The 26,245-nt window shown below is 37.6% G+C and overlaps 3 pseudogenes; 2 read left to right on the top strand and 1 right to left on the bottom strand.

Annotated features, from left to right (window-relative positions):
- Positions 1–1,541: 1,541 nt before the first annotated feature.
- LOC100338532 (zinc finger protein 717-like) lies at positions 1,542–3,561 on the top strand (annotated as a pseudogene).
- Positions 3,562–6,748: 3,187 nt separating this feature from the next.
- On the top strand, positions 6,749–7,182 carry LOC100356846 (ubiquitin-conjugating enzyme E2 variant 2 pseudogene; annotated as a pseudogene).
- A 16,893-nt stretch (positions 7,183–24,075) lies between these two features.
- LOC127489324 (U4 spliceosomal RNA) lies at positions 24,076–24,199 on the bottom strand (annotated as a pseudogene).
- Positions 24,200–26,245: the final 2,046 nt, after the last annotated feature.

Raw genomic sequence — 26,245 nt, 5'->3', positions numbered from 1 at the left:
TCCTGGCTTCGGATCAGCACAGCGTGCTTGCCACAATGCACCAGCCGTAGTGGCCACTTGGGGGGTGAGCCAATGGAAAAAGCAAGACCTTTCTCTCTGTCTCTGTCTCTCTCACTGTCTAAATCTGCCTGTCAAAAAAAAAAAGTGATATGTAAGAGGCAGCTTAAAGCACATTGCAGTTGCACTATTTTCTATTGCATCAATACAACACAACACTTAGTGCTCAAAGCAGACCATGCTGTTTTATTTTTTCATGCCATTTGCTCTTCCAGGAAAACCTAATTCTCCTGATTCCCACTTTTACACCCCAGGTCTTAATTGATTTTTACTCCTACTGCAAAGTAACATTCATATCACCTCTACTAGAAAGATTTTTCTGACAGCCTGCCACCATCCACATGCTTTCTCCCATACCTACTGTGACTATGGAAATGCTCCAAATTTTTGCACTTATCATAGCACCTTGAACTTTCTTATTTCCTGAATCAAATCCATTCAAGTAAACTGAATAATAATTTTTTGATAACAATAGCCTGTATTGCTTTATCTTAGATGGAAGAAAATGCAACCTATATAATAATTTGCTAAGGGTATTTACAATACATAAAGCTTTCAAAAACTAACTTCCTAGAGTGAGCATTTGCCTTGGCAGTTAAGATGCTGGTTAAAATGCCTGTATCCAGGGTCACTGCTGCAGTGTAGTAGGTAAAGCCACCACCTGCAGCACCAGCCTCTTATATGGGCATTATTTTGAGTCCTAGCTGCTCCACTTCCATCCAGCTACATGATAATGTGCCCAGGAAAGCAGTGTAGGATAGCCCAAGTCCATGGGCCACCCACCCACATGGGAGAGCCAGAAAAAGTTCCTGGCTTCTGGATTCAGATCAGCCCAGCTCTGGCCATTCTCTCTCCTTCTATAACTCTGCCTTTCAAATAAATAAACAAATCTTAAAAAAACTTACCTGTATCCCATATAGGAGTAACTCACTTTAATTCCCAGCTCTAGCTCTTCATTCTAGCCTCCTGCTAATGCAGATTCTGGAGGATGAATTCCTGCCACCCACTGAGAGATCTGGATTGAGTTCTTGGCTCCAGGTTTTGGCCTCCCAGCCACTGCAGACATTTGAGGAGTGAACAAGGGGAGGGGAGCATGCTCTTTCTTTTTCTCTCATTCTTTCTTTCTGCCTTTCAAATGGGTAAATCTAAAAAAAACCTTTTAACCCATTAATGGAAATATTTGAATGTACTATGAAATTATGAATGCACAGTATCTGATGTGAATCTTTTAGCCTATTATTGCAAAGAGGACCAATACAATGTAAATAAACATGAAATAATACATTAAATATGAATAATGTGAAGCACTTTTGAAATATAGGAATAAGAGACACACCCAGAGCCTCCCACCCACTGCTGCTGCACCTCTTCATTTGCTGCCTGTGGGTCCCACATGCTGGGGACTTTCTCTGCCCCACACTCTGCTTTGCTCCTCATGTGCCCGGAAGAAAGAGGACGTGCTCCCTGGACATTCCACGGTGATGATGGCATTTGAAGACCTGGCTGTTTACTTTACCTGGGAAGAATGGCAGAACATGAACAAAGCTCAGAAAATCCTGTACAGGGATGTGATGCTGGAGACCTACAGCAGCCTGCTCTTCTTGGGACACTGCATTACCAAACCCGACTTGATCTTTAAGTTGGAGCAAGGAGCACAGCCATGGATGGTGAGCGAATTCCTAAATCAGAACCTTCCAGTTGCCATGAAAAGTGATGACATTATTAGAACCAACCAGGAAATTCAAGAAAACATTTTTAAGCAGAATGTTATTACAAATAACAAGACATCAACTCCCAAAAGAGTTATGTCAATAAAAATACTTAATTTAAGTTCAAGTCATGTTTCAAAGCTGATTAACAAAAAAAGAAATTATTCATCAATGAAACCTGAGGAATACAACGTGTGTCACAATGTGTTTCCCCACTGTGGGCATGATGAGCTGCAAGCTGGAGAGAAATTTGATGCCGCTAAGGTACCTGAGAACTCTGCCCAGTGCTCTGAGCCTCTTAGTGAGTATCACAAGATTCAGACTGTGAAGCCTTCATTTGAACATAGTGCACAAGGGAAAGACTTCAAAAAGAAGAAGATATTCTTTAGATTTGGCACGGTCCATATGGGAGATTCCTGTAATAAGTCAACTGTCACTGTTGGAAAGACAACTCAAATAGAAAAGACTCTATGAAGATATGGGATATGTGGAGCCTCTTATTTATAAATCAAATCTTGCAATAAATCAGAGACAACATATACAGAAAAAAAACCCTATGCATGTAAGCCTCATGGAAAATCCTTCAGGTTTAAGTCCTGCCATACCATCATTCACAGTACTTCCACACAGGAAAACTCCATGTGTGTAATGAATGTGGAAAAGCCACCTACCAGAAGTTAGATGTCATTAGACATCAGGAAATTCACACAGAGGACAAACCTAATGAATGTAAAGACTATGGAAAAGCCTCTGGCAAGAAGTCACATTTCATGATGCAACAGAGAATTCACACAGGAAAGAAACCTTATGAATGTAATAACTGTGGCAAAGCCTTCAGCTATAAGTCACAACTCATAATCCATCAGAGAATTCACACAGGAGAGAAACCTTAGGAGTGCAATGACTGTGGAAAAGCCTTTGGACGGAAGTCGCAACTCATAATCCATCAGAAAATTCAGACAGGGGAGAGACCTTATGAATGTAAAGACTGTAGAAAAGCCTTTGTCCAAATGTCAGACCTCAGAAGACATCAGAGAATTCACACAGGGGAGAAACCTTATCAATGTAATGACTGTGGAAAAGCCTTCAGCTATAAGTCACAACTCAAAATTCACCAGAGAATTCACACAGAGGAGAGACCTTATGAATGTAATGACTGTGGAAAAGCCTTTCGCTATAGGTCACAACTTTTAATCCATCAGAGAATTCACACAGGGGAGAGACCTTATGAATGCCAAAATTGTGCGAAAGCCTTTGGCCAGAAGTCACATCTCATAATGCATCAGAGAATTCATACAGGTCAGAAACCTTATGAATGTAATGACTGTGGAAAAGCATTTGGCTCTAAGTCACAACTCATAACCCATCAAAGAATTCATACAGGGGACAGGCCTTATAAATGTAATGACTGTGGAAATCCCTTCAGCTATAAGTCACAACTTATAATCCATCAGAGAATTCACACAGGGGAGAAACCTTATGAATGTAATGATTGTGGGAAAACATTTGGCAAGAAGTCACATCTCATAATGCATCAGAGAATTCACACAGGTCAGAAGCCTTATGAATGTAATGACTGGAAAAGCCTTCAGCTATAAATCACAACTCAAAATCCATCAGAGAATTCACACAGGAGAATGACCTCATGAATGTTATGACTACAGAAAAGCTTTTTGCTGTAAATCACAACTCATAACACCTGACAGCTTTTGTAAGGCTGGGTGAGTGTTGACAAATTCAGTTTCTTTTTGTTTGATAGGTCTTTACTTCACATTCAACATAAATGAGTACTTTGCAGGGTATAGTATTCCCAGTGGACGGATTTTTTTTTCTTAAGACTCACACTATGTCTCTCCATTTTCTCATAGACCATAGAGATTCTAATAAGAAGTCACCTGTGAATCTAGTTGGAAATCCTTTGAAATTTATCTGACTTCTGTATTGCACATTTTGGTATTTTCTTTTTGTTTTATTGTTAAAAGTTTGCAATATCTTTTGGCAGTCTAGAAAGTCCTTCTCATGAACCTGAGCTGGTGAATCAAGGGAGCATAAGATTACATTTCCTGCACTGCAGCCATCCAAAACTAAACAAGGAGGATGATCCCTATATTTTCTTTGCAGACAGCCCATCTTTCTGGAAAGCAGATAGGATACAGCATAACTCATGGACAATTCTAACTTTTTTATTAATGTGTGGTTTAGTAAGTTCATATTTGAAATAAATGTGCTATGAATGAATACATTCAAATATAGAAAGAACATTTTGTATTTTCACTAACTTTACTTCTATTTAGTTTTGATAATTATACTGTGGTTTGAAAACTCACACCAGATTATTGCCGATAATTATTTAGAGAAATGCTTATTTGATGGATAGAACTGAGAATGCATGGAGACTGTACTGCAGATCCTTAAAAAATCTCCATATATTTCCATATGTGCAAGTTATACTGCCAACTGTCCAAGCTATATTTTCAAGAGAATATTTGCATTTCTTTTTTTTTCTTTAACCAACTCAATATAGACTCACTTTAGCATTTAAGAAATTTGCCAATAACTAATTTCTAGTCAGATTTAAAGACTACTTTCTACCCTTTGTACTTGAATGTATTTTTAATTTTTTACATATTTGAGAGCTAGAGAGACAGATTGACCAAATGAGAGAGACAGGCATATACGGAGTTCTCATCTACTCTTTCACTCCCCAAATGCCCAGAGCAGCTAGAATTTGATGGGTACTGGCCCGAGTCACCCAAATTAGGGGTACACTCTGCTAGACTACAATGGTCTACATGATCAGGAAGGTGTAATGAGGAGCCGGAATAGGGAATCAAACAAAACCTCTCTGATGTGGAACTAGGGCAGCTTAACTAGCATCTTATCTACTATGCTACATGTTTGTCCCATTTTAAAATCTTTTTGCCATTTTTGCAACTACTGTCCATGATTTTCTCTTGGCAATTCTTCTTCATTAGTTTCTACCAAGAACTAACTGGTGTTATGCTTCTTTCATGGACTCCTCAATGACCTTCATTGTATGACCCATCCTAATGCTATATGTAGTTTCTCATTCATTCCACCCCCTAATTCACCATGACTGATTTGGCCATATGTTGTTTTACATTCCTGTTTCTTTCTAGCTTGGGCATCTTTCCAAGCTCTGGATACTTTCAACTTTCTGTTGAATTCTTCTTTGTAGATTTCCAAATGGTACCTCAAGTTCAATAAATCCAAAATGATAACCAAAAAAAAGAAATATAGGAATAAGAGTCTCTGATAACCTGTTCATTTGTTAAGCCAACAAGAACCACGGTAATATTATCCAAATCAGCTTTCTGAGACCTTTGGAATTCAACCAAAGGATGACAACAATCTGAGGGGGTAGTTATTCAAGAAAAATGCTGAATCTCAATAGGAACAATAAGGTTTGTGGTATTTTAACTTGCCTTATTTTCATATTCATTTCCTAAGCTCCATAGTAATCTTGAAATATTAGCCTTTAATTGCCTTGTAATAGCTGTGAAAATTAGCAGCCCAGCAGCTAGTGGAGAAGGCAAAATGAAGATAGACCTTCCAAGAAGCCCCATCCTCAGAGAGGTGTTGCTTTTTAAATTGACTGACAGCTCCCTGGAAAAGCAGTGTTTACAAGGCATGTCTTTGACCTGACTCAGTGCACACTCTGTGAGAAAAACTTCACTGCTGGTCCTGTTTTTTGAAAACAATTGGAAGCAATTGTTTAACATTATAACTGCCCAAGACAATGATTCTAATTGAGGCCAAAAAAAGGCTGACCAAAAAATGTAAAGTGAAAATATGGGAAATGAGATAACTATAGTGGGCTTTGAAAATCTTCTAAATGTTCCCAGAGATCTAGAAGGCCACACATTTGTGCAGCTTTTTGCAGACTGAGAAAATGAGCAGCCATAGAACTCTCACCTCTGTTTGGACTTGATGGAGTGTGCAAACAGGAAGTGGTTGCTAAGGCAGAGCTGTTTACTCTGTAGTGATGAAAGCATGTGCCAGCACACACACAGAGTTTAATAGGGTAATAAATAGTTGAAGAAATTTAAGAAAATAATAATAGGGTAGTAAGTAGTTTAAGAAATTTAAGAAAATTTTTGTCTAATAATTAGCTATATACTAACAAAATTAACAGAGATTTAAGTGGTTAACATACAAAGAATATTCCAGGAAGGTTGGCTAAAATAAACAGCAGCAACAACAAGCCCTGTTGAGTGGATATAGAATGTAATTCATAGAGTTTACACATTATACTATTCATAATGTGGGTTTTTCAAAAAATATTAAAGGAAAACAGTAAATATAAGAAGACATAGCACATAAATATAGAGATAAAAAGCAGTTCTCAGAAACTCTTGTTAGGAAGCCCAGGTGTTATATTTACTAGACAAAGGCTTAAAGTAACTGTCTTTTTTGTGTTTTGACAGGTGGAGTTAGACAGAGAGAGAGAGACAGAGTGAAAGTTCTTCCTTCTGTTGGGTCACTCCCCAAATGGCCGCTATGGTCGGCACGCTGTGCCAATCCAAAGCCAGGAGCCAGGTGCTTCCTCCTGGTCTCCCATGCAGGTGCAGGGCCCAAGCACTTGGGCCATCCTCCACTGCCTTCCCAGGCCTCAGCAGAGAGCTGGACTGGAAGAGGAGCAACCAGGACAGAATCCGCTGCCCCAACCAGGACTAGAATCCAGGGTGCTGGTGTCGCAGGCAGAAGATTAGCCTAGTGAGCCATGGTCCCGGCCAAATTAACTGCTTTAAATATCTTCAGAGAACTAAAAACTTATGTCCAAAAATTACAGAAAAGTATGAGAACAATGTGTTACCCAATATAGAATATCAATTTTAAAAATAGCTATTATAAAAAGGAATGAAATAGAAATTGTGTTTAAAAGTATAATAACTGAAATTAAAAATTCATTTTGGTGGTTATCCCATGCATGTAGCAGCTACCTTGGGCTGCAGAAGAAGATGGTGGTCTCCACAACAGTTAAAATTGCTCATAATTTTTGCTTGTTGGAAGAACTCGAAGAAGGACAAAAAGGAGTAGGTGATGGGATGGTTAGCTTGGGTCTTGAAGATGATGAAGATATGACACTTACAAGGTGGACAGGCATGATTATGGGGCTACCAAGGACAAATTATGAAAACAGAATATATAGCCTGAAAGTAGAATGTGGACCTAAATCCCCAGAAGCTCCTCCATCAGTTAGATTTGTAACAAAATTAATATGAATGGGATAAATAATACCAGTGGAAAGATGCCTGCACAGAGCATACTTGAAATAGCAAAATGGCAAAATGCATATAGCATTCAAGTTGTACTTCAAGAGCTAAGATGTCTGATGGTGTACAAAGCAAACATGAAGCTTCTACAGCCACCAGAACAAACATACAACAGTTAATTTTAATGAAGCTCAGACTTGCCTTAAATCAACAACCTGCTACTCACATCAATGTCTTGACTAAACATCACAATGCAAAATACCACACATTCAGTAAAGAATTCCAGCTGGGATACATGGTCTGGACATTTGTAATATATTTAATGTATGTACACCCATTTTGTTTTTAGGTAACGGGAGGAAAAATGTAGCACAATTTTTCTTTCTCTTGTTGAGGCACTGTCATTTAAACATTAACCTGGAGTGCTCCAACTAGGATTCAGGTTTTCAAGATGCAAGCATGGAGAGACATGCGAGATAGCAGTGGAAACATATGTTTCTGAAAAGTAAAAATCCCAATAAGGACAAACAGAAATGGCATGTTTTATCCATCTTGTTTAGTGAAAGAGCTGCAGGTGACATTATTTAAAGTAGCAGGTACAATGAATATTGTCACAGATAGTGTTAAATTTTGAAGTGCTGTAGGTGCTGACTACCAGTAGAATAAAAATATGTTCAGGATTATATTGATACCTTTATTTATAATAAAAATTTGGGGGGTTGATGAATTTCTGTTAAAAGCTATTCCTGCCTGTTACATGTAACAGACAAGGTGAATATTTGTTCACATTCTTTGCTTAACAAACCATTCATTTAAGTTTAAGTGAAGTCAATAAAAAGGGGAAATATTTGTATAGATATGTGATTTTGAGATTAAAGTTAGTCTTAAAATGTACATAAAATGTGGAAAGTGTCCTCAGGAAAAAAATCACTTATTTAGAGGATCTCATTCTGATATCTGAGCTGGAAGAAAAATGAATTATTGAATATAAGAATAGATAAGATGAGGTTATCCACTCTAGGGGTAAGAAAGACTAAGATTGAAGGAAAATGAACAGAACTTTAGAGACCTGTGTGATACTATCAAGCATACCGACATATGTATGAGAAGAGGTCTAGAAGGAGAGGACTGATGGAGCTAATAGGGTATTTAATAGTGATAGAAAACATTTCATATTTGATTAAAAATAATCTATACATCTGATAAGTTCAGTAAACTCCAAATAGGATAAAACAAAGACATTCCCACTTAGATGTCCTAGTCAGACTATAAAATGATATAATCTTAAAAGCAAAATATAAAAATAACCATCCTGTGCAAGGGCTCCAGAGTCAAATTAGCAGCTAAGTTTTCATCAGAAAGAGCAGTTAAGACACAACTTGGTATACCTGCATCTCAAATTGGGATGCCTGATTTGGTCCTGGCTCCTCTGCTTTATATCCATCCAGCTTCCTGCTAATGCGTACTCTGGGAGGTAGGAGATGATGCCTCAAGTCCTTAGGTTCTTACCACCAACATGGGAGATAGGAATTGAATTCCAGACTCCTGGCCCAACGGTGGTTACTAAGGACATTAAGGAAGTTAGACTAATTGATAGAAATCTCTATTTCTCTCTGTTATCTCTTTGTCTTTCAAATAAAAATGAAAAATAATTCTTAAAATAAAAGTATAATAAATTATATTAATTATATAATTATAAAAATTTGTTGATGAGCTTATAATGTATGGAATTGTAATTTGTATGACAATGATACTACCGAGGAATTATTGGAGGAAAATGTGTGTGTACAGTTGGAATTAGTTCAGTTTTTATCCAGGTTAGATTGTTTTGAATAAAGACGTTAATTGGAATCCCCAGAGCAAACACTAAGAAAACAAGCTTGAAAAATCTATGGTGAATGGGGCCAGCTCCATGGTGTAGAGGGTAAAGCTATGCTTGTGTTGCCAGCATCCCATATGGGTTCCAGTTTGAGTCCCGGCTGCTCCACTTCCAATCCAGCTCTCTGCTATGGCCTGGGAAAGCAGTAGGAGATGGCCCAAGTCATTGGGCCCCTGCAACCATGTGGGAGACCCAGAAGAAGATCCTGGCTCCTGCCTTCAGATCAGTGCAGCTCCGGCCATTGTGACCAACTGGGGAGTGAACCAGCAGATGGAAGACTTCTCGCTATCTCTCTCTCACTCTCTCTCTCTCTCTCTCTCTCTGCCTTTCCCTCTCTCTCTGTGTGTAACTCTGACTTTCACAGGAGTGTCAATTTGTAAAGTCAACAACAGGAGTCACTGTGCACTTACTCCTCATGTAGGATCTCTGTCTTTAATGTGCTGTACATTGAGACTTAATGCTATAACGAGTACTCAAACAGTATATTTCACTTTGTGTTTCCATGTGGGTGCAAACTGTTGAAATCTTTACTTAATGTATACTAAACTGATCTTCTGTAAAAAAAAAAAAAAGAAGAAATTGTCAATTCCCAACTTGACTCTCACTGGGATTAAACATGACAATAGGTCTGATCTGATTTCATCATCATTTAAAAAATCATCTATTATTTTTCACTTTATGTTTCTGTGTGGGAGCAAACTGTTGAAATCCTTACTTGATGTATGCTAAACTGATCTTCTGTATATAAAGAGAATCGAAAATGAATCCTCATGTGAATGGAAGGGGAGAGGGAGTGGGAAAGGGGAGGGTTGTGGGTGGGAGTGACGTTATGGGGGGGAAGCCATTGTAATCCATAAGCCGTACTTTGGAAATTTATATTCATTAAATAAAAGTTAAAAAAAATAAATAAATCTTTAAGGTTAAGCCTTTACCTGTGATGCTGGATCCTGTATGGGTGTGGGTTTGTGTCCTGGCTGCTCCTTTTCTGATCCAGCTCTCTGCTAACGGCCTGGGAAAGCAGTAAAAGATGGTCCAAGTGCTTGGACCCCTGCACACACATGGAAGATCTGGAAGAAGCACCTGGCTCCTGGCTTCAAATCATCCCAACTCCAGCCACTGAGGCCATTTGGGTAGTGAACCAGCAGATGTGAGACTTATCTGTAACTCAGCCACTCAAACAATTAAATATTCTTTTGTAAAAAGTTGTTGGAAAATATGTACTATGAAAAATTTATGCATGGGCTTCAACTTTTTTTTTAACTAAAACAAACTCATCTTTTCTTCCTATTTTTTCTTGAACTTTTTGAAGTATTCTTATACTACAGAAACAAAGAGGTAATGTATCAAGAAGGTATAGAAATTATAAACATGTTAGCACTAATAACACATCCCAAAATGCACAAAGCAACAATAGACAGGGAACAGATAATTCAAATATAGTAGTTGCAGGTGCAGTTGTTTGGCCACTTTGAATGTTCTCATCTGATATTCAGAGTGCCTGGTTTGAGTCCTAACTCATTTGCTTATTTTCTAGCTGCCTGCAAATGCATACCCTGGGACACAATAGATAAGGCTCAATTACTTGGGACCCTGCTACCGCTTGGAAGACCCAAATTGAGTTCTGGACTCCTGGCTTCAGCTTGACCTAAGCCTGGCTTTTGCAGACATTTGAGTAACCCAGTGGATGGAAGACTTCTGTCCTTCTGCCTTTCAAATACAATATGAAAATAAATAAATATTGTTACAAATAGAGACTTCATATCTCATTTTCAGTAATGAATAATAGCTGAAGAAGGAAATGTAGGAGTAATATGAACTGATTAAAAAAGAATCCTTCAGGAGGTACCTTTCTCTGAAGGGAGGAGAGAACTTCCACTTTGACTATGATCTTGTCTAAATATGATCAGAGTTGGTGAACTCAAAAGGCTTCCACAGCCTTGGTGACTCATGACAAGAGCCTAGGGTGATTACTGATGCCATAAACAAGAGTGTCAATTTGTAAAGTCAACAACAGGAGTCACTGTGCACTTACTCCTCATGTAGGATCTCTGTCCTTAGTGTGCTGTACATTGTGATTTAATGCTATAACCAGTACTCAAACAGTATTTTTCACTTTGTGCTTCCATGTGGGTGCAAACTGTTGAAATCTTTACTTAATATATGCTAAACTGATCTTCTGTATATAAAGAGAATTGAAAATGAATCTTGATGTGAATGGAAGGGGAGAGGGAGTGGGAGATGGGAGGGTTGTGGGTGGGAGGGAAATTATGGGGGGGAGCCATTGTAATCCATAAGCTGTACTTTGGAAATTTATATTCATTAAATAAAAGTTAAAAAAAATAAAAAAAATCCTTCAAACACTAGCAGAATACAGACTTCTGAAAGGTTCATGGAATATTCTCTCAAATAGTCCTGTTATAAAATTGGTTATTAAGTAAGTCTCAATCAATTTAAATAATGAAAATCATGCAAATTCCAAAACTTAATGAAGAAGAAATAAAAATTTGAAGATTGTGTAACAAGTAAAGAAACTGAGTTAGTAAACTTCTTACCAGCCCAGTCCAAGAAAGCTTCACTGAGAAATTGTAGCAAATGTTTAAAGAACAGTAACATCAAAACATCACAAACACTTCCAAGAATACGGGAGGAGGGAACACTCCCCACTTACTCTATAAGGCAGTGTTGCCCTTTTACCAAAGCTAGACAAAAACATCAAAATATACTCTTAACCAGTAGTCTTTATTAAATATAGATGAGAAAGTCTTCAATAAAATACCATCAAACCAAATCAGCAATATTAAAATAATAATTTAAACATATTATGACAAAATAGGATTCATGTCAGGAATAAGTTTGGTTTGACATCTGAAAATCCATTAATATAATATATCAAATTAGCTGTATCACGGACAAAGTTACCTGATTATTATAGATGTAGAATAAATGATAAAATTCAGCATCCTTTCATGATAAATCACTCAACTAACTAGAAGTACCCAGCAAAGTGCTCAACCTGATTAAAAGCCTTTATGAAAACCACACAGCTAATATCATCTTTTGTGGAGAAAGACTGCTTTTTGGGAAGATCAGGAAAAACATGAGGATATCTACTCTCAAATACTAGTATTTTACATTGTACTAGAACTTCTAGCCAGGGAATTTTAACAAGAAAAATGCATTCAGATTGGGAGAAAAAGAAAATGGAAAACTAGTTTGTGTATAGGAAGCTAAAGAATACACACACACACACACACACACATAAGATTAGATCTAACAATTCATCATTGTTGCAGGATTGAAAATAAATATTTAAAAATAAACTGTATTTCATTCAAATTTAAGTAGTTCTTAACAATGTGGTCCCAATTTCAAAGCTTATCACAAAGCTGTGGTAATCAGATTCTGGTCTAGCATAAGGACAGACAAATGAATGAATGGGATTGCAGAAACAAACTGTTACATTTATGGTTAATTGAATGCTGGCTGTGCTGCAAGATAATTTAATGGGAAAATAACATTGTATCCACATGCAAAAAGATGAAATTTGGCTCCTTCCTCAAACAATATCTCAAAGTGGATCCAATTCCTAAATTTAAAGGTTAGAACTAAAGAACTTTTTTAGCAGAAAACATAAGAATAAATCTCTGTGTGTGTGTGTTTAGCTTTGACACCAAAAGCACAAATGACAAAAGAAAAAATAGCAAAATGGACTTCATCGCAATTAAAACCTATGCTTCAAAGAACTCCATTAAGAAAATGAAATGACAACCCATAGAACTGAAGAGATTAATTATACATTATACACCTCATAAGTGGCCTATAAAAGGAGTATATTCTTTAAAAAATCACAGCAATAAAAGCACCAAATCACTGTACTTAAATCTAAAATGTTTTGAAGTTTTCAAAAGCTTATATACAAATGATCAACAATCTTTGAACAATTAATAAAAGAAAGACAAAGCAAGCATTGACAATGGTGTGCAGTAGTTGGAGCCCTCATATATTGCTAGTGGGAATGTAAAATGGCACAGCCAAGTTGGAAAGCAGTTTTCCAAAATGAGTTAACATATGACCCAAATAAATTCCATTCTTAAGCAATGCTAACCAAGATGAATGAAAACATGTCCACAGAAAAACTTCTACACAAATATTCCTTCCCATAGAATTTCACTGTAGTTGGTGAACAAAAATCTACTTGGAGGTAGAAATGGGAAACAAGCCAGAGTGTTAGGGGTATGTCAAGACTTTTCCTAGGAACTGATAGAATCAGCCATTGTTTTCTGGGTAGGTTCTGGGTAGTTGGGCAATATGTTGAGAGGAAATGGGATCCCAGAGGAATATAACTTCTTCTAGTGGTAATACCCATTTTTCTGGATCTGAGATAGGTGGGGCTTCCTTTTATAATATGGATAATACATCTATTCTTGATACTTTTAATGATTCTTTTGCACAAGTTATTTTATACTTTCTATACTGGAACAGATTCTAAACATGAAATCTCTTCAGTAACAGATTAAGTACTTAAGAAATCATAATTTTTCTGTTTTTAGAGGCAACTTAAGCCAGTAAATTTAGTCTCAGTAACTGCTGATTTGTAAGGATTTATTGCTGAGTATCAAAATAGGTTTTTCTCCATCTTCAACAGCTTTAAAAATATGGTAGTGGGGCTGGTACTGTGGAACAGCAGGTTAAAGCCCTGGCCTGCAGTTCCGGCATCCCATATGGGTGCTGGTTTGAGGCTCGGCTGCTCCACTTCCAATCCAGCACTCTGCTATAGCCTGGGAAAGCAGAAGAGGTGGCCAAGTCCATGGGCCCCTGCATCTGCATGGGAGACCTGGAAGAAGCTCCTGGCTCCTGGCCTCAGATCAGCTCCGCTCTGGCCATTGCAGTCATCTGGGGAGTGAACCAGAAAATGGAAGACCTACCTCTGGCTCTATCACTCTCTGAAACTCTTTCAAAAAATAAAATAAATCTTTTAAATAAATAAATAAAATATGGTTGTTATACAATTTCATAGATGTTATAGGGGTATCAATTGTCATGTGCTTTGAAATTCTAACACAAAATGAGAATCATATTACTTAACATATCCAACAAAACATGTTAAAAATTAAAAATAACATAAAAATCCATCAACTGATGAATGGAAAATCACAAATATATCTGTTCAATGAAACATTATGTGGCCATAAAAAGGAATGAAGAAGTTATACATGCTACAACATGAATTTTTTAAATGATTTTATTTATTTATTTGAGAGGCAGAGTTACAGAGAGAGGGAGAAACAGAGAGAAAGGTCTTCCATCCACTAGTTTAAATGGCCACTATTGCAGGAGCTGGGCCAGTACAAAGCCAGGAGCCAGGAGCTTCTTCTGGGTCTTCCATGCAGGTGCAAGGGCCCAAGTAATTGGATTGGGCTGTATTATACTGCTTTCCCAGGCCATTAGCAAAGAGCTAGATCAGAAGAGAAGCAGCTGGGACAAAAGCCTGTACCCCTAATGGAATATCAGCACCGTAGGCAGAGGCTTAGCCCCCTGCACCACAGCACTGGCCCCCATGGATGTGTTTTGAAAGCATTATGCTAAATGAAAGAAGCTGTTCACAAAAAAAAAAAACATGTTGTATGATTCTACTTATATAAAATGTTTAGAATCAGCTAAGCAATAATATTTGAATCATTGAGTTTCTTCCTTTTGTGGCTCATGTTCCCTCCAGCCCTGCAACCAATTCCTATATATTCCTCCTGGTTGAAAAAGTCTTCCTTTTCCCTCAGTATGTTATTTGTTTCTTATGTTATGCATCAGCAATTATTTGAATTTATTTAAATTATTTTGACAGGAACCAATTTTAGTACATATCCTTAAATATATTTATGGGTGAATAAACATGATAGTTTTTCTTGTCCCTAGCTATAGATACAAAGCCAATTTGGGAAACATTTGGCTACATATCACTACTTTTTTTTCCCTAATAAGTCTATCACTTTACTGATCAACTTGTATGCCCTAGGGACATTTCCTGATGTAGTATCCCCAGCAGGGTCCTTTTTAGTCATTCAGAGTTGCCTTCCAGCATGAGACCTGTTTGTCATTCCTGAGATGAATGTAACTGAAGTCTAGAAAATTTTAGAATATGACATTTTGTTTCATTATATCTCTTGGAGAGCATGTCAATAAAAGGTAATTTATTTTGTTATATTATTTTTTTAACTTTTATTTAATGAATATAAATTTCCAAAGTACAGAATATGGATTACAATGGCTTCCCCCCCATAATGTCCCTCCAACCCGCAACCCTCCCCTTATCCACTCCCTCTCCCCTTCCATTCGCATCAAGATTCATTTTCGATTCTCTTTATATACAGAAGATCAGTTTAGCATATATTAAGTAAAGATTTCAACAGTTTGCTCCCACACAGAAACATAAAGTGAAAAATACTGTTTGAGTACTAGTTATAGCATTAAATCTCAATGTACAGCACACTAAGGACAAAGATCCTACATGAGGAGTAAGTGCACAGTGACTCCTGTTGACTTAACAAATTGACACTCTTGTTTATGGCATCAGTAATCACCCTAGGCTCTTGTCATGAGTTGCCAAGGCTATGGAAGCCCCCTGAGTTCACCAACTCTGATCATATTTAGACAAGGCCATGGTCAAAGTGGAAGTTCTCTCCTCCCTTCAGAGAAAGGTACCTCCTCCTTGATGACCCGTTCTTTCCACTGGGATCTCATTCGTGGAGATCTTTCATTTAGGTTTTTTTTTTTCCCCACAGAGTGTCTTGGCTTTCCATGCCTGAAATACTCTCATGGGCATTTCAGCCGGATCTGCATGCCTTAAGGACTGATTATGAGGCCAGAGTGCTGTTAGGACATTTGCCATTCTATGGGTCTGCTGTGTATCTCACTTCCCATGTTGGACCATTCTCTCCCTTTTTGATTCTATCAGCTAGTATTTGCAGACACTATTCTTGTTTATGTGATCCCTTTGGTTCTTAGTCCTATCATTACGATCAGTTGTGAACAGAAATTGATCACTGGGACTAGTGAGATGGCATTGGTACATGCCACTTTGATGGGATTGAATTCGAATCCCCTGGTATGTTTCTAACTCCACCGTTTGGGGCAAGTCAGCTTGAGCATGTCCCGAATTGCACATCTCTTCCCTCTCTTATTCCCACTCTTATATTTAACAGCAATCACTTTTCTGTTAAGTTTCAGCACTTAAGAAGAATTGTGTATTGATTACAGTATTCAACCAAAAGTATTAAGTAGAACAAACAAACAAACAAAAGACTAAGAGGGATAACATATTAAGTTGTTCATCAACAGTCAGGGTGAGGGCTGATCAAGTCACCGTTTCTCATAGTGTTCATTTCACTTTAACAGGTTTCCTTTCTGGTGCTCAGTTAGTTGTCACCGATCAGGGAGAACAAGTGGTATTTGTCCCTTTGGGATTGGCTTATTTCACTCAGCATAATGTTTTCCAAATTTCTAACAGTGATCACTTTTAGTTAAAATTTAAACACCTAAGAATAATTGTGTGTTAATTACAGAGTTCAACCAATGGTACTAGAACAAAAAAAATACTAAAATGGATAAAGTATTACATTGTACATCAACCGTCAGGACAAGAGCTGATCAAGTCACTGTTTCTCACAGTGTCCATTTCACTTCAACAAGTTTCCCCTTTGGTGCTCAGTTAGTTGTCCCCAATCAGGGAGAACATATGATATTTGTCCCTTTGGGACTGGCTTAATTCACTCAGCATGATGTTTTCCAAATTCCTCCATCTTGTTGCAAATGACTGTGTTTCGTTGTTTTTGACTGCTGTATGGTATTCAATAGAGTACCTGTCCCATAATTTCTTTATCCAGTCTACTGTTGATGGGCATTTGGGTTGGTTCCAGGTCTTAGCTATTGTGAATTGAGCTGCAATAAACATTAATGTGGAGACTGCTTTTTTGTTTGCCAATTTCATTTCCTTTGGGTAAATTCCAAGGAGTTGGATGGCTGGGTTTAATCCACTCAACATGGATTAAAGACTTAAATCTACGACCTGACACCATCAAATTATTAGACAGCATTGGAAAAACCCTGCAAGATATAGGTACCGGCAATGACTTTTTGGAAAACACCCCAGAAGCACAGGAAGTCAAAGCCAAAATTAACATTTGGGATTGCATCAAATTGAGAAGTTTCTGTACTGCAAAAGAAACAGTCAGGAGAGTGAAGAGACAACCGAAAGAATGGGAAAATATATTTGCAAACTATGCAACTGATAAAGGGTTGATGACCAGAATCTACAAAGAAATCAAGAAACTCCACAACATCAAAACAAACAACCCACTTAAGAGATGGGCCAAGGACCTCAATAGACATTTTTCAAAAGAAGAAATCCAAATAGCCAACAGACACATGAAAAAATGTTCAAGATCACTAGCAATCAGGGAAATGCAAATCAAAACCACAATGAGGTTCCACCTCACCCCAGTTAGAATGGCTCACATTCAGAAATCTACCAACAATAGATGCTGGAGAGGATGTGGGGACAAAGGGACACTAACCCACTATTGGTGGGAATACAAACTGGTTAAGCCACTATGGAAGTCAGTCTGGAGATTCCTCAGAAACCTGAATATAACCCTACCATTCAACCCAGCCATCCCACTCCTTGGAATTTACCCAAAGGAAATGAAATTGGCAAACAAAAAAGCAGTCTGCACATTAATGTTTATTTTGTTATATTATTAAAAGTTAAATCTTAAACTTCCTAAGAAGTTAAAGTATTTTTTTTGACAGGCAGAGATAGACAGTGAGAGAGAGAGAGACAGAGAGAAAAGTCTTCCTTTTCCATTGGTTCACCCCCCAAATGGCCACTACAGCTGGCACGCTGCACTTTTCCAAAGCCAGGTGCCAGGTGCTTCCCCCTGGTCTCCCATGCAGGTGCAGGGTCCAAGCATTTGGGCCATCCTCCACTGCTTTCCCAGGCCACAGGAGAGAGCTGGACTGGAAGAGGGGTAACCAGGACAGAACCAGCACCCCAACCGGAACTAGAACCCAGAGTGCTGGCGCCACAGGCGGAGGATTAGCCTAGTGAGCTGCGGCGCCAGCCAAGAAGTTAAACTTTAATATAATGATAATAGTTGTGGATGGTTAGATTTATATAATGTTTCCCTTGAACCTGAAAAATCTTCCTTTTTCTTTTGTTTTTGAAATTGAAATTGTTGCTACCAGAAGGAAAGGAAGTGTTAATTTCTGTGGCTTAGGAGCTAAATATTACCCTCTGTCTCCCTCTCTCTCTCTCTTGTTTTTTGTAATAATAATTTTCTTAAATCATTCAAATCTTGGAAAAGAGATGAATTAGTGTTTAAACTTGATTCATTCTTATCTTTGGTAAATGGAATAGTGGCAAACAGAATTGCTTCTTTTGAATAGCTATGAAAGGTCAGAAGTGAAGACTTCCTATTTATTTAACTGTCATATTGATAAGAAAACTGGAAGGATTTCTTTTAGTACAGTGTAATGTGAAAGTTCATACAGGTAGAAATAATTTCCATCCAAACTTAAAACTCATAGGTAACTTTTTAAAAAAATTGAATTACAGTTGTCATTTCTGTGATTTCAACAGAGAAAGCAGTAGGGAGAATACCTCACTGAATGTTCTCCCTCATTCCTGAATAATTACTACATTCTTTGATAATGACCTTGTCAGATGACACTTTACTGGGAAGGCCAGAGAGCATGTGATTTTTGAAGGGCTTGAATTCATGCATAGTAATTGCACCTTTTTTTTTTAAAAAGTAGCATTTTGACTAAGTGAATCCTTTAAGTTTTAGTGGTACTCTAATATTGGCTCAAGTGAGTATTTGCCCTTGATATATTGATTGAAAAACAACAAAATCATGTTGAGCTTTGATGTTTGGGGAAACTTTAAATTTATTGGTTCATGGCATTTTTGTGTGTTAAAATATATTTTAATCTCTAAAAAGAAAGATGGAGACTAATCAAAGCAGTGCCTATTTGACTATTATATAAGTTAATAAATTAATATTTTGTTCTGATTGCTACAGAATTTTTGATAATAATAATGTTACACTGTAGATAAAATTCATTACCAGACCCATCACCTTTCTTAGCAGTTACACCATGAACTTAGTATTTTTTAAAGATCTTTTGTTTTATTCGAAAGGCAGTTACAGAGGGATAGACAGAGACAGAGACTTCCTTCCACTGGTACACTCCCCAAATGCAACAGCCAGAGCTGAGGCATACTGAAGCCAGAAGCTAGGAACTTCATCCCTGTCTCTCACATGTGCACAGGGGCCCAAACATTTGGACCATCCTCCACTGCCTTCCCAGGCATTAGCAGAGAGCTGGATCAGAAGTGGAGCAGCCAGGGGCCAGCACTGTGGCATAGCAGGTAAAGTCGCCACTTGCAGTGCCGGCATCCCAGATGGGCTCTGGTTTGAGTCCCAGCTGCTCCACTTCCAATCTGGCTCTCTTCTATGGCCTGGGAAAGCAGTAGAAGATGGCCCAAGTCCTTGTGCCCCTGCACCCACATGGGAGACCCAGAAGAAGCTCCTGGCTACTGGCTCCTGGCTCCTGGCTTCAGATCCATGCAGCTCCAGCCTTTGCAGCCATGTGGGGAGTGAACCAGCAGATGGAAGATCTCTCTCTCTGCCTTTGCCTCTGCCTCTCTGTATCTCTGACTTTCAAATAAACAAATAAAATCTTTGAAAAATTGCCAGCACCGTGGCTCACTAGGCTAATCCTCCTCCTGTGGCGCCGGCACCCCAGGTTCTAGTCCCGGTTGGGGCAGCGGATTCTGTCCTGGTTGCTCCTCTTCCAGTCCAGCTCTCTGCTGAGGCCTGGGAAGGCAGTGGAGGATGGCCCAAGTGCTTGGGCCCTGCTCCCACATGGGAGACCAGGAGGAAGCACTTGGCTCCTGGCTTCGGATCAGTGCAGCGTGCTGGCCATAGTGGCTATTTGGGGGGTGAACCAACGGAAAAGGTAGACCTTTCTCTCTGTCTCTCTCTCTCTCACTGTCTAAGTCTGCTGTCAAAAAAAAATCTTTGAAAAAAAAATGGATCAGCCAAACTCAAACTGGCACCCATGTGGTATGATGGCACAGTAGGCAGAGGCTTAACCTACTATACCATAGCCCCAGCCCCTTAAGTTAGTGTTTTTTATTCCTAAGAAATTATTATATGGTTATTTATCTGAAAGTGGTATATGTTGTGTATCATATTTTTGAATTCTAAATACTATGACAGTATGTCTATCATTTCTATTTTTTCAATTATTAGAATATATAATGAACACTTTTGCCTGTTTCATTGTGCTCATATTTAAGACTCCTACCTTTTTATGTAGGTAAAAATGGAATTCTTGGGTCTATGTATATATTTAAATATATTAGATATTCCAAATTGTTCTTCAAAGCATTTGAAGATATTTACATCCCCGTCCTAAGTTTTTAAAATTTTATTAGATCTAGTTTATATACCATAATTAGATATTACCTGTATATATATAATTCAGTAGATTGTAGTATATTTGTAGAATTCTACAACTACTACCAAAATCTAATTTTAGAACATTTTCATTCCATCACCCCAAATAAACCTTGTATCCACTGGTGGGTCATTTTCTGTTACAGCCCCGCCTCATTCAGTTTGCTTATACTTATAGAGTACATAAAAAGTACACTGGTGTACTTTTTATCTCCATAGATTTCCTTCTCCTAACATTTGTATGTATTATAGACAACATGCTGTACTTTGTCTCTTGAAACTGGCTGCTTTCATTTACCACAATATTTCTGATGTCCATTCATATTGTCGCATGTACCTGTGTTTCATTATTTTCTTTTGTGGAATAGTACTACCACATTTCATTTATTCATTATCATTTGATGATTATTTGGGTTATTTCTGCTTCCTGGTGAGAGTGAATAATCATACTATGAATATAGATGGATAAGATTTTTATGGATATATTTTTATTTCTCTTGGGTATATGTCTGGGAGTAGAATTGATCTGGATGATCAAGACAACTATATTTAACATTTTGAGGAAGTGGTAAAAATACCTACACTATGTTATAATCACCCCAGCAATATCTGAAATTTTCAGTTTCTGCGTACCTTCTAATATCTGTTATTGTATCTTTATTATACATCCTTGTATACATGAAGTGGTATCTTGGAGTTTTGGTTTCCATCTCCTTAATAACTAATGACTAATGAACATCTCTCCCTATATTTGTGGCATTTCTGTATCTTTTTTAGAGAAAATTCTGTTCAGATCTTTTACTCATTTTTAAAACTGGATTTTTAGTCTTTTCATTGTTAATTTTTATGTGTGTTTTACACATTTTGAATATGTGTTCTTTTTCAGCTATATCATTTTCAAATAGTTTCTATCGTTATCTTTTCACTTGCTCGATGGTGTCCTTTGAAAAACAAAAGTTTTTAACTTTGATAATGTCCTGTTCATTAAGTCTTCCTTTTATTGCTTGTGCTTTTGGTATCATACCCTAAGCCAGTGTGAAGAATATTATCCCTATGTTTTCTTTCTTTTTTTTTTAAGATTTGTTTATTTGGAAGGCAGAGTTACAGAGAGGCAGAGGCAGATAGAGATAGAGAGAAAGAGAGAAAGAGAGAAAGAGAGAGAGAGAGAGAGAGAGAGAGAGAGAGATATCTTCCATCTGCTGACTCAGTCCCCAGATGCCTGCAACAGTTGAAACTGAACCCATCTGAAGCCAGGAGCCAGGAGCTTCTTCTGGGTCTCCCACATAGGTGCAAGGGCCCAAGGACTTGGGCCATCTTCTACTGCTATCCCAGGCCGTAGCAGAGAGCTGGATCAGAAGTGGAACATCTGAGTCTCGAACTGGCGCCCATATAGGATGCCGGCATTGCAGGCTGCAATTTTACCCACTACACCACAGCGCCAGCCCCCTTCTGTTTTCTTTTAGCATTTTTTATAGGTCTTTAATCTGTTTTGACTTAATTTTGTATATGCTATGAGGTAAGGGATTACATCATTTATTTGTATGTGGATAACACAGCATATTTGTTGAAAAGATTTTTCTTTCCTCCATCAAATTATCTTGGCACCCTTGTTGACACTCAATTGACCAGAAATATATGGGTGTGCTTTTAGGATCTTAATTCTCTTTTTTTCTTTTTTTATTTTATTTAATGAACATAAATTTCCAAAGTACAGCTTATGGATTACAATAGCTTCCCCCCCATAACTTCCCTCCCACCCACAACACTCCCCTCTCCCACTTCCTCTCCCCTTCCATTCACATCAAGATTCATTTTCAATTCTCTTTATATACAGAAGATCAATTTAGCATATATTAAGTAAAGATTTCCAGTTTGCACACACACAGAAACACAAAGTGTAAAATACTATTTGAGTACTAGTTATAGCATTAATTAAACACCTAAGAGTAATTGTGTATTTCTTTTATTTTCCCTACCACTCACACCCCTCCCATCTCCCGCTCCCTCTCCCATTCCATTCACATCAAGATTCATTTTCAATTATCTTTATATACAGAAGATCGATTTAGTATGTATTAAGTAAAGATTTCATCAGTTTGCACTCACACAGAAACACAAAGTGAAAAATACTGTTTCAGTACTAGTTATAGCATTACTTCACATTGGACAACACATTAAGGACAGATCCCACATGAGAAGTAAGTACACAGTGACTCCTGTTGTTGACTTAACAATTTGACACTCTTGTTTATGGCGTCAGTAATCTCCCTAGGCTCTAGTCATGAGTTGCCAAGGCTATGGAAGCCTTTTGAGTTCGCTGACTTCGATCTTATTCCAACAGGGTCATAGTCAAAGTGGAAGTTCTCTCCTCCCTTCAGAGAAAGGTACCTCCTTCTTTGATGGCCCCAGTCTTTCCACTGGGATCTCACTCGCAGAGATATTCCATTTAGGTCTTTTGTTTTTTTTTTTTTTTTTCCAGGGTGTCTTGGCTTTCCATGCCTAAAATACTCTCATGGGCTCTTCAGCCGGATCTGCATGCCTTAAGGGCTGATTCTGAGGCCAGAGTGCTATTTAGGACATCTGCCATTCTATGAGTCTGCTGTGTATCCCACTTCCCATGATGGATCGTTCTCTCCCTTTTTGATTCTATCAGCTAGTATTAGCAGACACTAGTCTTGTTTGTGTGATCCCTTTGACTTTCAAGTTCTCTCTCACCACACAGAGATTGGAAAGCTGATGCCCCAGGGTTCAAAGAAGCTGCAGGTGGGGAGTGCACACCACCCCGTGGTCCTGACAGCCAGCCCACTGCATACTGGAGTCCTAGCATCCTCCTGAGGGCTCCTGCGGTGTGGGAAACACAAACAGTAGCACTGGCTGAGCCGCCTGGAGCCCCTCTCAGGAGATATACCTTGTTCGATGACCGTACTTTGTGCAGTTCTTCTTGTCAGTATATACACTTTAGAAATTGATTACAGCAGAAAACACATATGAACATGTATTTAAAAAAAAAAAAACTTGTCCTTTAGGAAAATTTTAGACCTATAGAGCTAAAGAAAAAAAAGGTACAAATGTGAACTTTTGAATAAACATCTAGCTTTCATGAATGCATGGTGTTATAAACCACACTAAATATATCACTGAGAACCAGAAGTAAATTGGACTGTCTTATTTTGTGATTTGAAGTCTAACATCCTTTACTTTTCCTGCACAGAAGGTAAATTATGTTGTGATATGAAACTCAGTCTAAGTTTAGATACACAGGGGCAAGTTGCTTGCTCTAATGAAAACAAATCTGTTAGATCACTTACCCCAGATATTCCACTACCTTTAAAATAATATATCTATCATAGTGCATCATGAAGAAAATATATTTATGCCTAAAAATTTAAGTACAACTATTACAAACTGTTCAGCAAAACTTAAAATTGTATGTTTTAAATATTGTGAAATGGAACATTTTTCTTTGCTTCCCAATAAAAGCATGTCACAGTTTAATGTCTTGAGAATAAGAAGTGAGAGTTTATAAAGTGAAATACATTTTAAGGAGAGAATTTATAATGTTTATTTTTGACCATTTATAAAATGTTCATTTTGAAATGCATTTTTTACTTCATTTGCATTTTAAAATTGTAACATTATCTATATATAAGTATTTTCATTCATCCTTACTGGTTATTGCAAACTACCACCTACCAGAATTAATTGCTTCCAACCATTTACAATTTGTTTCTTGACTTCAATTAACAATAATTGCACCTCAGATAAACCTCATTGGCTACAACGCTGCCACTGTGCAAAGCTGTCTCTTCACTTCAAAGAAAAATAATTGATATATCTCTTGAGAAAACAAGTAAAAATAATTTGGCATCGTTTTACAAAATTGAAGTCCACAGAACTCTAAAACCACTGCAGGAATATTCTATGAACATGTACTCATACATATTATTCTTACAATAGATTCATACCCATGTCATATGAGAGGAATTCCTTGCTCAAATTCAAAATTTTCACATTCTTCTCAGTATTTAATATGGTGACTAGTTGGCACAAGAAATTCTCTTTTTTAATATTTATTTGTTTGAAAGTCAAAGTTACAGAGAGGCAGAGGCAGAAGCGGTCAGAGAGAGGTCTTCTATATGCTGGTTCATTCCCCAAATGGCTGCAACAGTGGGAGCTGCACTGATCTGAAGCCAGTAGCCAGGAGCTTCTTCCAGGTCTCCCATGTGTGTGCACGGGCCCAAGGACATGGGCCATTTTCTACTGCTTTCCCAGGCCATAGCACAGAGATGGATTGGAAGGGGAGCAGCCAGGTCTCAAACCACCACCCACCCATGTGGGATGCCAGCACTGCAGGCAACAGCTTTACCTGCTGTGCCACAATGGTGGCCCCACACAAGGGATTCTCTACAGTTAAAAGAAGAAATTTGGGTATGATCACTTTTCTAGCCTTCTTGTTTTTTTGGGGGAAGAGTATTTGAATTTAGACTGACAAGGATTCAGCCCACTCCACAAAGAAAAATGCCTAAATATTAGAGCATTGCTCCTGACCCCTCCTCAGTTGTTCCTCTATATGGGATTTCTTAATGTCTTACATGATTGGAGATATGGGAAGGAGTAATTGAGCTACCACACCACATTTTGTTGTACTTAGGATGTTTTTAGGATGCCTACAAATGAACATGAGTTCTTGTCTGCCCTCATTTATACTGTAAATTTAGAACATAATCTGTGCACTGCAAGTGACTAGGTAAGGATGCAAGGTACTGGAGCAACAGAAGGGAGTCTTTTTTGCTAAGCACCAAGACTAATAACTCTGTGGGCTATAAAGCTCACATTTCCTTCCATGTCTAGCTTTAAATCATTCAGAATTCAGAGAAAGTAGGAATGTAAGTTATGAACACTCTTCACTGCCACAAATTTTATGATACTCATGAGTTTATATTCAGGAATGACTTAAAATTTAAACAAAAATACCATAGTGAATTTTGAGGGATTCATCAATATCTACATTTCTAATTAAAATTCACATCTATAATTATATCTACTTTCACATGATTTGACAGGAATTATTATCTGGGATGGGTATTTAACAATGCCTTTTATAATTTTAATATTGTATCAAAAAATAATCCTTGAAACACTTGGGAAGTTGATGCTATAAACATGTTTACCCAAAAATTAAATATCTTGGAAAAAATTTAACTAAAGATGTGAAAGATCTCCACAATGGAAATTATAAAACATTAAAGAAAAAAAAAAAAACAGAAGAACACACAAGAAAATGGAAAAATCTTCTATGTTTGTGGTTTGGAAGAATTAATATCATAAAAATGTTCAAACTAGCCAAAGAAATTTATAGATTCAATGAAATCCCAGTAAAAATACCAAGGACATTATTCTCAGATTTGTATGGAAACACTAGAGACCCCAAATAGCTAAAGCAACTTTAAACAAGGAAAATAAAGTCAGAATCATCACAATACTAGATTTCAAGACGTACTGAAGGGCCAGGGCAGTTATAAACAAAACAGCCTAGAAGTGGCACAAAAATAGACATGTACACCAAAGAAACAAAATATAAACCACAGAAGATAATCCATGCATCCACAATCAACCAATGAACTAAAAATCAATCTCTGAAGAAAGGACTATCTCTTTAACAAATGGTGCTGGAGAAATTGGACCTCTATATTCAGAAGTATGAAATAAGAGTTGTATTAACACCCTATACAAAATCAACTCACAATTGATGAAGGATCTACATCTATGACCTGATATTATCAAATTACTAGAGGAAACCATTGGGGAAACTGTGCAAGACATTGACATAGGCAAAGATGTCTTGGA

Source organism: Oryctolagus cuniculus, unplaced genomic scaffold, assembly GCF_964237555.1.
Source record: "Oryctolagus cuniculus unplaced genomic scaffold, mOryCun1.1 SCAFFOLD_91, whole genome shotgun sequence".
NCBI lineage: Eukaryota > Metazoa > Chordata > Mammalia > Lagomorpha > Leporidae > Oryctolagus > Oryctolagus cuniculus.
The sequence above is the reverse complement of the archived record's forward strand: the minus strand, read 5'-3'. Positions and strand labels throughout refer to the sequence as shown.